General features: G+C 36.6%; 1 long non-coding RNA gene across 1 annotated transcript; it reads right to left on the reverse strand.

The window, feature by feature from the left end:
• Positions 1 to 1,890: 1,890 nt before the first annotated feature.
• LOC148674918 (uncharacterized) lies at positions 1,891 to 4,398 on the reverse strand. Its single transcript, XR_015935415.1, has 2 exons — positions 4,332 to 4,398; positions 1,891 to 3,832 (listed from the first exon to the last, which is right to left on the reverse strand). It is a non-coding gene; the product is annotated as an uncharacterized LOC148674918 (long non-coding RNA).
• Between the last annotated feature and the right edge of the window lie 11,039 nt (positions 4,399 to 15,437).

The following is a 15,437-nucleotide window of genomic DNA, read 5'->3' on the forward strand; positions in this document are numbered from 1 at the left end:
ACATTTCTATTGGATCAATGTCTGGACTTTGTCTTCTGCTTCAATCTTTCTTTGGTAGACTGACTTGTGTGTTTAGGGTCGTTGTCTTGCTGCGAGACCCACCTTCTGTTGAGCTTCAGTTCACGGACGGATACTCTGACATTCTCCTGTAGAATTTGGTGGTACATTTCAGAATTCATAGTTCTGTCAATGATGGCAAGCTGTCCTGGTCCCATGGCAGCAAAACGGCCCCAAACCATGATACTGCCACCACCATGTTTCACAGTTGGGATGAGGTTCTTATGTTAGAATGTAGTATTTGGTTTTCTTGAAACATAACGTTTCTCATTTAAGCCAAAAGGTTCTATTTTCGACTCATCTGTCCATAGAACATTCTTCCAGTAGTCTTCTGGCTCATCTAGGTGGACTTTAACAAACTTTATATGGGCAGCAATGTTCTTCTTTGGGAGTAGTGGCTTCCTCCTTGCTATCCTCCCATGCACACTGTTCTTGTTCAGTGCCTGATGGTGGACCCTTGAACACCAACATTAGCCAGTGGAAGAGGCCTGCAGATCCTTAGACGTTACCCCAGGGTTCTTTGTGATCTCCCAGAATATTATACGCCTTGCTCTTGGAGTTGGATTTGTGTTGGATGACCACTTCTGGGGAGAGTAACAATAGTGTTAAATTTTCTCCATTTGTACACTATCTGCAACGACAGTGGATTGGTGAAGCCCAAAGTCTTTAGAAATCGTTTTGTAACCTTTTTCCAGCCTGATGAGCATCGACAACTTTTTTTCCGAGGTCCTCAGAAATTTCCTTTGATCGAGGCATGGCATGCGTTCACAAGCCTGTGTGGTGAAGACCAGACTTTGGAAATGAAGACAGGTTTATTTTTTTTAAATAGGGCAGGGCCACCCAAACTCACACCTGATTGTCATCCCATTAATTGACACTCCTGATTCTAATTATCCCCTTAACTGAACTGATCATCCTAGAGGTTCACATACTTTTTCAGACAAACACATTTAATGTTGGATCATTTTGATCAATAAATGAATGAAAAAGTATACCCTTTTGTGTGTTATTTGTTTTATTGGGTTCTCTATTTTTATTACTTTGATGAAGATCTGATCACATTTTAGGTAAAATGTATGCAGAAATGCAGACAATTCTAAAGGATTCACAAACTTTCTAGCTCCACTGTAGATAACTTAAACATCTTTGAAGGCGTGTGAAGCAGTTATTGCAAATCAAGTATTAATGTTTCTGTGTAATGATTATTTAAATAATGATAAACTTTTGAAAACAACCAAAGGATATTAATGTTGATTTTAATAAAGATGATGTATGTAGCTGTAAAAATCAATGTTGAAAGCATTTAATGAAACAACAGCTTCACCCTTTGAAGGTGACTGCCAACATTTATCAAAGGCTGTGAAAAAAGAACAGTGACTGCTCACAGCTCCTCAATATGCTTTCTCAAGATGTTTGATGAAGTTTATTCACTTTATTGGTAGTTGGCAGGACCTTGATGCAGATGTATTCATATTTTGCAATCTGTAATACAGAGTTAGAAACACTATTTAATCAGCTGCTTTTCCAACACATTTCTGATTATCTAGGCTTCTCATTTCAACCTTAGAAGAGTATCTTCACAATGTGGTTCTTAAAATAATAATTAAGAAAAAAATATCAGATTAAAAACAGTTAAATGATGATCCTTATAATCAGTTGATATTAAATCTGTGTGCATTATGTGTATTTATTTAATTATGCAACATTGACACTGACATTCTTTTCAATATTGTTACGACCCCAGGTGTCTAGGGGTAAAGGGGTGTAACATTCAGGATGGGTTTGGATGCAGGCGGGTTTCAGGTGAGGGACTTTGGAAGTGTGACAACAAAATTTCGGGGAAAAAGTGATTTATTTACAAAGTAAAAAAGTGAATAAGTGACTGGTACGTATAACAAGACACAAATAACACACAAGGAAAAGGAAATTGAGTGGTGCCAAAGAAAAGAAAAATAACAAAACTGCACTAGCTAATACAGTGAGGGTGAGATCTGACCTAACTAACCAAAACCACAAAACAAAACAAAAGGTCTTCACATGCCCTAACTTCCCTACACTGACTAACCAGAACCAGAAAAAGACAAAGGTGGCACTCGCCCCTAAGCCAGTGTGTCAAGACAAAAACAAACCTTACCTGTACCTTTTCCCCTGGTGTACAACAAGTTCACAGTTAACAATAACACAACACAAGTGAAATAATTGCATGATTATGGCAAAATAATACAGAAGAAAATACACAAGCAAGGAATAGAGTAGCAAATAGCATGTAGAAAGTGTGGTTTGAAAATTTGTATTTTGCTACCATTTTTTACAGGCACACATAGTAAAAATGACAAAATACAGTATGTCCAAATTTGTTTTTCTAGGAAACACTAAAACAATACCTTTCCTGCGCTGTGAATACATCCTAAAGCACAGCAAATTCATTATAAAATGTGTAGGTGTTGTTCCAACACTAAACCTGTCACACAATGGCCAGAGGAAGGCCAAAGTAGGTACATTTTATAGAAGAATGCCTCCACTGCAAAGCACTCAAGTATAATAAGTGCACCTTATTTACAGTGCTCACAGTCCCACACACCAGAAAAACAAAACCCCCAAAAGGAACAAAAATAATAATTCAAATAGACCAATCCTCCTTTTCTTATTGCTTTCTCTCAGATTTAAGTCACACTACATGACTCACCAACCATCAACTCCCTCCAAGGCTGAGGAGCCAGTTTAAATAGCATGTAAACCCCTCCCCCTCTGGAACAAACCATTTCTCCAAATTTATAATTTCACAAATTATACATTCAAAATTAATTCCTTTCTAACCAAAGAACATCGCATATCTTAACAACACAGTGCTTTTGATCCTGGTTCAAATAAACAATACAGAAATAAACAATACAAACAATAACATTTCCCTCTCTTCACATGTATGTGGTTTTTCCCAGCTCCATAAATAAACCTTGAGAAGTGGGGTTAGGTTTGGCCTTATGAGGCCTCCAGAGGCTAACCCAACCTGGAAGTACCAACACCAAACAAACAGTGAGTATTATCCATTTTGAGAGTGCTCTCCATTCACACCAGAATACTCACTAATACCTGTGTTAAAGAATGTTTTTTATTTATGTGAATGTATATGAAATTAAGTAATAGCAGTTACTAGTAAAGCCCTGAGTGTGCACCCTCAGGAGCTTATTTAGCAGCTGCTCAACAGAAGCTGTTTGAATAGTGTATTTCCCGTGCTACCTGTACCTTGTGACAGTCTCCTCTGTCACAAACCCTAACCCTACCTCGGACACTTTTGTAACATATTTCCAAATCCCAGCTTTAAAAACTGTTAAAAAAAAGTAAACAAATGACTCCCAATTAGTCAGAATCAGGAATCGGAATCAGAGCATTTAAAAGTGTAGTTTGAGAGTTTGATTTTTGACCATTTTTGACAGGTGCGCAGGCTTAGCAAAAATGGCAAACTTTGTCCAAATTTGTTTTAAGAGGAAACAGCAAAACACCACTTTTCCTGCACTGCAAATACATCCTAAAGCACAGAACATGCATTACAAAATGTGTATTTCCAAATCCCAGCTTTAAAAAGTATGTTATAAAAAGTACAAATGTGACTCCCAAATAGTCAGAAACATGTCAGGTTCCACTTAACGCGTATTTTCAATGCATCTAGTGTGAATGAGTTTCAATTTTGTGGCATTGCTTTTTTTTCAACCAGCTTCTGAAATGACGTGTAAAATATGTAATTATTGACTAGTTTTCATGTGAGCATGACAATTACCTGTAAAGTTTGGCTAAACTTGTTATTTCCTTTAGTTTTGAACACAGAAAAGACAGTTTAGCATGTAGAAAGTGTGTTTTCAGAATTTGGATCTTCTGTCATTTTTGACAGCTGCGAGGCTTAGCAAAAACGTCAAAATTGGTCAAAATCTGTTTTTCGAGGAAACAACAAAACAACAACTTTCCTGCACTGCAAATACACCCTAAAGCATGGCAGATGCATTAGAAAATGTCTGGGTGTTGTTGCAACACTAACCCTAACCCTACCTCGGACACTTTTGGAACAAATTTCCAATCCCTGCTTTAGAAAACTGTATTCAAACAAGTCCACAAAAGTCTCCCAATCGGTCAGAATCATGTCAAGTACCTGTAATCAGGTATTTTCAATGCATCTAGTGTGAATGGCTTTCAATTTTGTGGCATTGCTTTTTCTCAACCAGCTTCTGAAATGACGTATAAAATATGCAATTGATTAGTTTTCATGTGAGCATGACAATTACCTGTAAAGTTTGGCTAAACTTATTTCCTTTAGTTTTGAACACAGAAAAGAAGAAAGTTTAGCATGTACAGATGCAGCCATTCAAAATGGGTGGGGTATTTCGCGGCATACCCCGGTGGGCGTGTCGCGGTATCACGCAGTATCACGTGGTTAATTGCGTCATTTGACGTCATGCCGGAAACTATCCGGCGTCACCTTGTAAAACCGCCAGGGGGAGCTTAACCTCTCATGTACAGCATTTAAGCTTTTAATTTTGAACTGTGTATTACAGCATGTTAATCATCAGTCATTAAAATGTTGGTATATTTTATGAAAGCAAGATTGCTCAGTTGGACAAAAGTACACAACCTACCTTTATCAGAAATATTTATGCATCAAAGCCTTTACCGAAGATATTACTAATATTATTAATAATGAATGACTTTGGACAAGCTGTATACTCAAAGTATCATTTCTTTAGCACATTTGTACAAGCACTTGGAATCTGTCCAAGCCATACTTTGTCAGGCATTTTGTTTTACTTCAACGGGCATAAAAAACAATGAATAGTCACCTTCTTCCCTTCTGACAACGGTCCCTGCTTCTGCTTCCTGCTTCTATTGTGTGTGTGTGTGATAGAGTACATTTTTATAGAGAAATGGAGGCTGGACAGTATGCATTACAATATAAACATTTATATTGATTTAAATCGTGTTTTGATTTAAATCGCAAACGTGTGTTTAATTATGTGTTTTTTTAAATCATAATCAGGCTAATGCAACATACATTGATACAATATCTTTGTCTTTTAAGTATCTTAATAAACTTTCAGCATAGCTTTCTACCCGTTTAGATTTATATTTCTTGGGATTTTGGGATCAAACGTGGAAGGATTAGATTGTAATCGTTTTTATTTTTCAAATACGTTTTAGAAAAGTGTAATCTATACCTGCCCAGACTGTACGTCTTCCTATATCCCGCCTTTCATTCCTGTCCTGCTCTTCCCCGCGCACCCCAGCCGGGCGCTCTTCGGCCTCTGCCCGGGACGAATGTATATTTTGATATTTACACCCGGCGCGGCACCGAGGGATTTATAACTGCATTTATAACTTAGTTTTTAAATTTAGTCAAGCAATATGAAGCATCTCCTTTTACTTTTAAGTCCCTTAAATACATTGAGCACAGCTTTCTCACCACTTAAGATTACTTTTTGATACCATCCTTACACAAAGCAGAAACTTTCCGATGACATACAGCACAAGTGGAAAGATTACAGATTTTAATCGTCTTTAATTTTGTTACGTTATATGTTTTAGGAACGTTTCATCTAAACAAACACCACAAAACTATTCTCGATTGTATTTCTGAATGTTATGTTACACCTTCAGTAGTTCACTGCTTTAAATACATCGAATTAAGAAAGTTATGTGTAGCATTTTAGATCTTTTTTTCTGAACCAGGGAAAATCTGATCATGTTTCTCTATAACAATAATAAAAAGCTTAATTTTACATATCACCTTTAAAAGTGGCATCTCAAAGCAATACAGTAGATGGAAAAACAGTTAAAGGTTAAACATTAGAGGCTTGCCACACCCGGACTGTTAAACCAACGCATTAGCACGTCAAAGCCCATTGAGGACCCGGGCGCAATAGTTGTTTTTGTCCCTTGATTTACTGATCTGCATTAATTATGGAAATCGAGTTCCTGCTCTTTGCAGACGACCTGGTCCCGCTGTTGCCCACAGAACAGAGGCTGCGCCAGAACCTGGCACTGCTGGAGCAGCACTGTCAGACCTGGGCGCCGACAGTCAATCTGAACAAGACCAGAGTTATGGTTTTCCAGAAAAAAAGCCAGACCTCAGGGAAACAGGTACAAATTCACACTTAACAACACATTAACACCTAACAACGGGAGCAGGGACAAATTAGGCCAGTACCCACTATTGTTAAACATACAGAAAAGAATATTAAAGTATTGAATATTAGTATTGGCTCTAGTATTAGCCATACAGAACATTAAAGTGCCCGTTTTCCATTCAGCGGGTGCCTGAGCCGCTGTGTCCTATCTTCTGACAGTCGCCGTTGTGAATGTCTGTAGAGTGTCTCTTATTTTTAGTACTATATTTTTGTATTATATTCCCTATTAATCAAACTCTAAGAGTATGTATCGGCTTGTCCCCTCCTCCCGCCCCTCTCTGTGTACAGTAGAGCCTCCTGTCCAGCCAGCACATGTCCACAGACATTCACAACAGTGACATATCATAAAACGTTTGCACATATAGTTAAATTATTAGTTGTTTTTCAGGAAGTTAAAAAAAACACTTGAATTACTTATCCAGTCTCTCTAAATAAAGTTATTTTTCAAGCAATGCAACAAACGTCGGGCAATGTGTTTTTTTTAATCCAACATTGACAGCCACATCTTAAATCTTGTCAGTCAGCTCTTTTTTCTCTATTTGAATTGTGGCCTACACATCGCACGACTTTAAAAGCTAGAAAGACAGGTTTCGATTCACATTAGCTGGCGAGCCTTGTTAACAAAAAAACTAATAATAATGTAACATGCCACTGTTTGTTCATGAACAAAGTTATACTGAGATTTCCTTAGATACGCGATTTAAAAAAAAATTTTTGAATCCCCGGCGGAACACATTCCATAAGAATCAGCGCTTTTACAGTATATATCGCCTTTAAAGGTGGCTTCTCAAAACGCTTTACAGGATAAAAACAACAAGAACAGCAACAACAACAATATTGTATTTCATTGCACTTTGAAAACCAAGTAATAACTTAACTATATGTGCAAACGTTTCATATGTTGCTGTTGTGAATGCCTGTGGAGTGCATCTTATTTGCCTTGCGTCCTGGTTATCTCGCCCTCCCCCCCTCTCTCCCTCAATTCAATTCAATTCAAGGTGTTTTATTAGCATGACAGATGGGTACAATCAGTGTTGGGTATTTACTTTGCTTTGAGATTCCACTTTTAAAGGTGATATATACAATTTTGACTAAAATAAATTGATATCTTTGTCTTCTAAGTATCTTAATAAACTTTCAGCATAGCTTTCTCCCCGTTAAGATTTATTTTCCTTAACTAGTATACTTTAGATCTTTTTTTCTGAACTGGGGAAAATCTGATCATGTTTCTCTATAACAACAATAAAAAAACATTATTTTACATATCACCTTTATGTGATATCACCTTAAGGATGCGCAAAGAAATTTAAAATAGTATTTTTTAGGTGTGAGGGTAGGAGTGGATCGCAGCAGGCATAATTGGCAAATTAGGAAAACAAAGAACTGGACAGGAGAGACGTTTATCCAGAGAGCGAGTGATCAGAAAAAGGAACAGCTGTTACACCCAGGTTTTACGCTCTCTCTGTTGAATGAATGAAAGCATTTTATTAAAAACGCGTTTGCGTTTGTCTGGGTATTTACTTTGTAACCTGTGGTTTACATCTACTGTATTGTTTTGAGATGCCACTTTTAAAGGTGATATGTAAAATAAAGTTTTTTATTATTGTTATAGAAAAACATGATCAGATTTTCCCTGGTTCAGAAAAAAGACGATTAAAATCTGTAATCTTTGCACTTGTATGTCATCGGAAAATACAATCAGTTTCTGCTTTGTGTAAGGATGGTGTCAAAAAGTAATCTAAGTGGTGAGAAAGCTGTGCTCCTCAAAGCACTTTACAGGATAAAAACAATAACAATAGTGGCTGGGCAAACGATTTTTTTATATAGAAATACAAAATGAGAAACTGTATAATGATGTGCATGAACAAAGTTATACTGCAATTTTCCTTAGATACGCGATTAAAAAAAAATATTTTTTTTGAATCCCCGGCGGAACACATTCCATAAGAATCAGCGCTTTACTTCGCACTTTACAATCCTTACTTCGTGCGACTGGAAAAGAATTTGTGATCGGATCAACTAAATGCTTCGTAGAAGGAGGCGCTCTTTTCCTCTAGTCTAACAGTCTGTCCACAAACAAAAGATTCCTGTTAGACAAGAGGAATTTAAAAAAAAACAATTTTGTCAATGGAAACCAGTGTGTGTGTGTCTCTCTCTGCTGGATGTCCCTCTCACTCTCCGCTGAATGAATAAAAGCATTTTATTAAAAACACGTTTGCGTTTGTCTGGTATTTACTTTGGTCCCTTTTAACTGTTTTTCGATCTACTGTATTGCTTTGAGATGCCACTTTTAAAGGTGATATGTAAAATAAAGTTTTTTATTATTGTTATAGAGAAACATGATCAGATTTTCCCTGGTTCAGAAAAAAAGATCTAAAATGCTACACCTAACTTTCTTAATTCGATGTATTTAAAGCAGTGAACTACTGAAGGTGTAACATAACATTCAGAAATACAATCGAGAATAGTTTTGTGGTGTTTGTTTAGATGAAACGTTCCTAAAACGTATAATGTAACAAAATTAAAGACGATTAAAATCTGTAATCTTTCCACTTGTACTGTATGTCATCGGAAAGTTTCTGCTTTGTGTAAGGATGGTATCAAAAAGTAATCTTAAGTGGTGAGAAAGCTGTGCTCAATGTATTTAAGGGACTTAAAAGTAAAAGGAGATGCTTCATATTGCTTGACTAATTTTAAAAACTAAGTTATAAATGCAGTTATAAATCCCTCGGTGCCGCGCCGGGTGTAAATATCAAAATATACATTCGTCCCGGGCAGAGGCCGAAGAGTGCCCGGCTGGGGTGCGTGGGGAAGAGCAGGACAGGAATGAAAGGCGGGATATAGGGAGGCGTACAGTCTGGGCAGGTATAGATTACACTTTTCTAAAACGTATTTGAAAAATAAAAACGATTACAATCTAATCCTTCCACGTTTGATCCCAAAATCCCAAGAAATATAAATCTAAATGGGTAGAAAGCTATGCTGAAAGTTTATTAAGATACTTAGAAGACAAAGACACTGTATCAATTTATGTTGCATTAGCAACATAAATTAAACACACGTTTGCGATTTAAATCAAAACACGATTTAAATCAATATAAATGTTTATATTGTATCGCATACTGTCCAGCCTCCATTTCTCTATAAAAATTTACTCTATTACACACACACACACAATAGAAGCAGGAAGCAGAAGCAGGGACCGTCAGAAGGGAAGAAGGTGACTATTCATTGTTATCAAAAATGACTTAGAATCGATCATGTTGTGATATTTTGAAATATAAAAGTCAATTGATTGTCCTTAATATTGCTATTCTATTTTTTCGAAGAAATGTTTGTTAAAAGAAAAGTCCAGCACCAGCTGGATTTGAACACACAACCCGTGAGTTGGTAATCGGGCACGTAGACCAGTAGGCTACAAGGGAAGTCGCATGAAGAGGGAGGCGAAACAGCCCTACACAGCCCTGTCGCAGTACACGAATATAATCATATCATTATTAAATTCTTTAGATACGCGATTCCATATTATATTCCCTTTTAATCAAATTCTAAAAGTATGCTTGTTGACTCCGGTATCTCTTTAGTTAAAGACTTCGATGCTTAAAATGTTTAGGGAGAAATGGAATACTGGTGTGTATTTTTTCTTTAAAGTACCAAGACCAGCTGTATACTGTATGTTTATGTTCCAAAATTGATATCGTTTATGGCCTTCACACACGTTACAGTATGCTCCTATTATTTTTTTGCTCAGCTACTAAGATTTCCCTTCAGTGGTAAAATTCAATATCTACAACGGGCACAGTAAAGACGTTTACTGTAAGTCTTTCTACGACAGACCAACGGACCACGAGTGCCCCTGTCGGTCAACCAATCATGAACCGCGGTACCCCGCGTCATCTTGCGTCACGATGCACGACGCCGTAGCCAATTACCTCCGGTACGTGTCTGTACCGCGCACTTTGAATGGCTGCATCTGTAGAAAGTGTGTTTTCAGAATTTGGATTTTCTGTCATTTTTGTCAGCTGCGCTGTTAAGCAAAAATATCATAATTGGCCGAAATTTGTTTTTCCAGGAAACAACAAAACAACACCTTTCCTGCACTGCAAATACATCCTAAAGCATGGCAGATGCATTAGAAAATGTCTGGGTGTTGTTGCAACACTAACCCTAACCCTACCTCGGACACTTTTGGAACAAATTTCCAATCCCTGCTTTAGAAAACTGTTCAAACAAGTCCACAAAAGTCTCCCAATCGGTCAGAGTCATGTCAAGTACCTGTAAACAGGTATTTTCAGTGCATCTAGTGTGAATGTCTTTCAATTTTGTGGCATTGCTTTTTTTTCAACCAGCTTCTGAAATGACATATAAAATATGCAATTATTGACTAGTTTTCATGTGAGCATGACAATTACCTGTAAAATTTTGCTAAACTTATTTCCTTTAGTTTTAAACACAGAAAAGAAGAAAGTTTGGCATGTAGAAAGTGTGTTTTCAGAATTTGGATTTTCTGTCACTTTTGACAGCTGAGCGGCTTAGCAACAACGTCAAAATTGGTCACAATTTGTTTTTCGAGGAAACAACAAAACAACACCTTTCCTGCACTGCAAATACATCCTAAAGCATGGCAGATGCATTAGAAAATGTCTGGGTGTTGTTGCAACACTAACCCTAACCCTACCTCGGACACTTTTGGAACAAGTTTCCAATCCCTGCTTTAGAGAACTGAATTCAAAGAAGTCCACAAAAGTCTCCCAATCGGTCAGAATCATGTCAAGTACCTGTTAACAGGTATTTTCAATGCATCTAATGTGAATGGCTTTCAATTTTGTGGCATTGCTTTTTTTTCAACCAGCTTCTGAAATGACACATAAAATATGCAATTATTGACTAGTTTTCATCTGAGCATGACAATTACCTGTAAAGTTTGGCTAAACTTGTTATTTCATTTAGTTTTAAACACAGAAAAGAAGACAGTTTAGCATGTAGAAAGTGTGTTTTCAGAATTTAGATTTTTTGTCATTTTTGACAGCCGCGCTGTTTAGCAAAAATATCAAAATTGGTCAAAATGTGTTTTTCAAGGAAACAACAAAACAACACCTTTCCAGCACTGCAAATACATCCTAAAGCATGGCAGATGCATTAGAAAATGTCTGGGTGTTGTTGCAACACTAACCCTAACCCTACCTCGGACACTTTTGGAACAAATTTCCAATCCCTGCTTTAGAAAACTGTGTTCAAACAAGTCCACAAAAGTCTCCCAATCGGTCAGAGTCATGTCAAGTACCTGTAAACAGGTATTTGCAGTGCATCTAGTGTGAATGGCTTTCAATTTTGTGGCATTGCTTTTTTTTCAACCAGCTTCTGAAATGACATATAAAATATGCAATTATTGACTAGTTTTCATGTGAGCATGACAAAATTTACATGTGAGCATGTAAAATTTTGCTAAACTTATTTCCTTTAGTTTTAAACACAGAAAAGAAGACAGTTTAGCATGTAGAAAGTGTGTATTCAGAATTTGGATTTTCTGTCACTTTTGACAGCTGCGCTGCTTAGCAACAACGTCAAAATTGGTCACAATTTGTTTTTCGAGGAAACAACAAAACAACACCTTTCCTGCACTGCAAATACATCCTAAAGCATGGTAGATGCATTAGAAAATGTCTGAGTGTTGTTGCAACACTAACCCTAACCCTACCTCGGACACTTTTGGAACAACTTTCCAAATCCCTGCTTTAGAAAACTGTGTTCAAAGAAGTCCACAAAAGTCTCCCAATCGGTCAGAATCATGTCAAGTACCTGTTAACAGGTATTTTCAATGTATCTAGTGTGAATGGCTTTCAATTTTGTGGCATTGCTTTTTTTCAACTAGCTTCTGAAATGACGTATAAAATATGCAATTATTGACTACTTTTCATGTGAGCATGACAATTAACTGTAAAGTTTCGCTAAACTTATTTCCTTTAGTTTTAAACACGGAAAATAAGAAAGTTTAGCATGTAGAAAGTGTGTTTTCAGAATTTTGATTTTCTGTCATTTTTGATGGCCGCGCGGCTTAGCAAAAACGTCAAAATTCATCAAAATTTGTTTTTTGAGGAAACAACAAAACACCTTTCCTGCACGGCAAATACATCCTAAAGCATGGCAGATGCATTAGAAAATGTTTGGGTGTTGTTGCAACACTAACCCTAACCCTACCTCGGACAGTTTTTAAACAAATTTCCAAATCCCTGCTTTAGGAGTCCACAAAAGTCTCCCAATAGGTCAGAATCATGTCAAGTACCTGTAATAAGGTATTTTCAATGCATCTAGTGTGAATGGCTTTCAATTTTGTGACATTGCTTTTTTTTTCAACCTGCTTCTGAAATGACGTATAAAATATGCAATTATTGACTTGTTTTCATGTGAGCATTACAATTTCCAGTATAGTTTGGCTAAACTTATTTTCTTTAGTTTTAAACACAAAAATGAATATAGTTTAGCATGTAAAATGTACTGTATTTTTAAACTTTTACAATTCATTAATTCAGATATTAATAATATTACATGAGTAGGCATTGTTATAGGCTCAGGTAGATGGAAAAAATGAATAAGATTAAAGGGAAAAAGATGTTCAGAGTAGATGAGAGAGAGGAGAGAAACAATTGGAACACTTGGAACTTGAAGCTGGTACTAGGCAAGAGTCCCTTCTTCATGATCGTCTTGAAAATCCAGATTGGAGTTATATATTTCCATCTTGCTAAGAGCTTGCTATTCTGCTGCTTTTAAGGAAGTTGGAGTTCCTGAGTGAGGTATCCCTTGGTTTAAAACTGCAACTTCTGCTTTGTGGGTGCATTTTAAATTAGGGAGACAGGCTCCTATTCATTTAATGTAATCTGGGTTAGGGAGAGATTTAATTGTAGGTTGTATTCTATTTAGTTTGGAAGGCAACTTATCTCTTCTTTGTCTCTTTGGGCCTTATTTAATAGCCAATTTCTTGGTAGGAGCCTGGGGTTTTCTGAGTGGTCTATATGTACTGTAGGTCCGTGAAACGCCTTTTCTGTTAACCTGTAAATACAGTAATTTGTGTGTTGTATGTTTGTTGTCTGTAGTGTGTGTCACTGTCATTGTTAATAAATATTTGTTTAACCAAGTGTCTGAATTATTTTTTTTAACAAAGTTGTGGCAGAGAACAAAAAAATCACTTGCCTCTAACTATACCAACCATTTGGGTATATTCTTGGATATCTTTCCAAGTTATGGATTATCATATGCAGTTGTAACATTTGAATGGATTTTAAATCTATTTAGCATACAAAGAAATATTAATACAAAATGATTGTGCATACTGATTTAAAATCATGGCATTCATAATCAGCACTTTTATTTTGTGATTGCTAAAAGTCAACCATTTAATGCTCATTCATCATTACTTATGCAGCTTGGATTGTCTGCAAAAAATAATTTGGATTGTTAGAGTAAAGCTACAGTTTTGAAGAACGTCTGCTCTTTTATCTCTCTTTCCAGCAGCAAAGGTCATTTAAGACCTTGGCAGCACATCAGGCACTAGTTCTGGAATAAATGAAAATGGCAATGAATGCAGTTTCTGTTGAACTGTACATGCCTGGAATACAAATTAAAAAGTGTACTAGGAAATAAATCCATTCTAACTGTCCTGTTAGTAAATCTGGCAAGTTTCTATAAAAACTTGTAGTAAAACAGGACTGAATTGCATAATGCAGTCTCTGCATATATGATTCAGATCTGTAGTGCCTACAACTATTATTCCGATCCTATGTTGTCCCATTTAATAAAATACCAAAATAATGTAAACACATTTTTAAACTATTCAAAACCTGAATGCTCAAACTAAAGATTTAAAAGCGCAAGAAGTGACAGTGTCAACAAAAGTTAAGTAGAATAAATGAAATATGTTGATTGTTTTAAAACCATGAGAACTCTATTTGAAGAATTTCAAGCTCTCTAAAGCTTGGGAATCGCTTATGGAAAGTGGTTTTTGCATGGTCTTTGCATAGATTCCCAATAGGATTTAAGTCAAGACTGACTGGGCCACTTAAGGACATTCTTTCTTATTCTTAAGCCACTCAAGGCAGCTTTGGCTTTATGGTTTGGATAATTTTCACCCCCGTTTCATGGGTACAGCAGACTGAAACTGAATTTCCTCTATTTGCATAGCCCATTTTTTTCTTCAATCTTAGCAAGCTTTCCTGCTTGATCATTAGAAGTCTTTGACCCCACAGTGGCATCCATCACCAGTTGCTGCCTTACCTGGCTGTTCAATCTGGAGTCACTAAGCAGTGTCTGGTTGGTACAATACACCTTCCATTACTTAATGATTAAGTAGGCTGTGCTCACGGGGATGTTCAGGGATGTTTGGATCCTTCTCCTGCTCTGTGCTTTTCAATGAATTCTCCCTGGCTTCCATTGCAAGCTCCTTAGTCTTCTTCGCAGAGGTTTTGGAACCTCACAACGTTGTAATTTCAGAATAAAAACACTGCAAAGGGGCCCTCAAGTAATTGTGTGGCCTACTGAAGTAACTTTGTATATCTACAGTAAATTTGTATTTACCACAGCAAATGGTTTGAGTAAGTACTGTACATAATCATGACTTTTCCATTTTTCTTAAATATTACCTATTATCCTGTTTTTTTTCCTGAGTGTAATGTGCCATATATGAAGTAATGAGTAATGCCTGTATGTGAATGTTGTGCTGTGAAATAAGTTCAAAAAACCCTATGTTATCACTTAAGTTATAAAGGTGTCAAGTTTTTGTTGTGCAGAAAAGGTAACATAAGTAATTATAAGAAAGAGAATTAAACAAACCGCAGGAGAGTGAAATGCTAGAATAGGAAGGGAGTAGCTACTGGTACCTCTCCATTCCCACCCACCCCATCTCCATCCAACAAAACGTCCTTTATGACCAACCCCTGAATGCAAGATGTCTCCAATTTTATTGTATGTGAAATAATAATAATAGACTTTTTTATATAGTGCCTTTAAAGGTGGCTTCTCAAAGCGCTTTACAGGATGACAATATGAAATAAATAAGAAGAATACAACAATAAATAAGGAGAATACACAAGATAAAACACAATTACAATATATAGAGGAGGCCGTGGATGCAGAGCAGAGGGGTGAAGAATGAAACCAGTTAAGTAAAGGCTTTTCTGAAGAAGAGGGTTTTGAGTCTGGATTTGAAGGAGTTTAGAG

Source organism: Lepisosteus platostomus, chromosome 3, assembly GCF_059453375.1.
Source record: "Lepisosteus platostomus isolate fLepPlt1 chromosome 3, fLepPlt1.hap1, whole genome shotgun sequence".
NCBI classification, from domain to species: domain Eukaryota; kingdom Metazoa; phylum Chordata; class Actinopteri; order Semionotiformes; family Lepisosteidae; genus Lepisosteus; species Lepisosteus platostomus.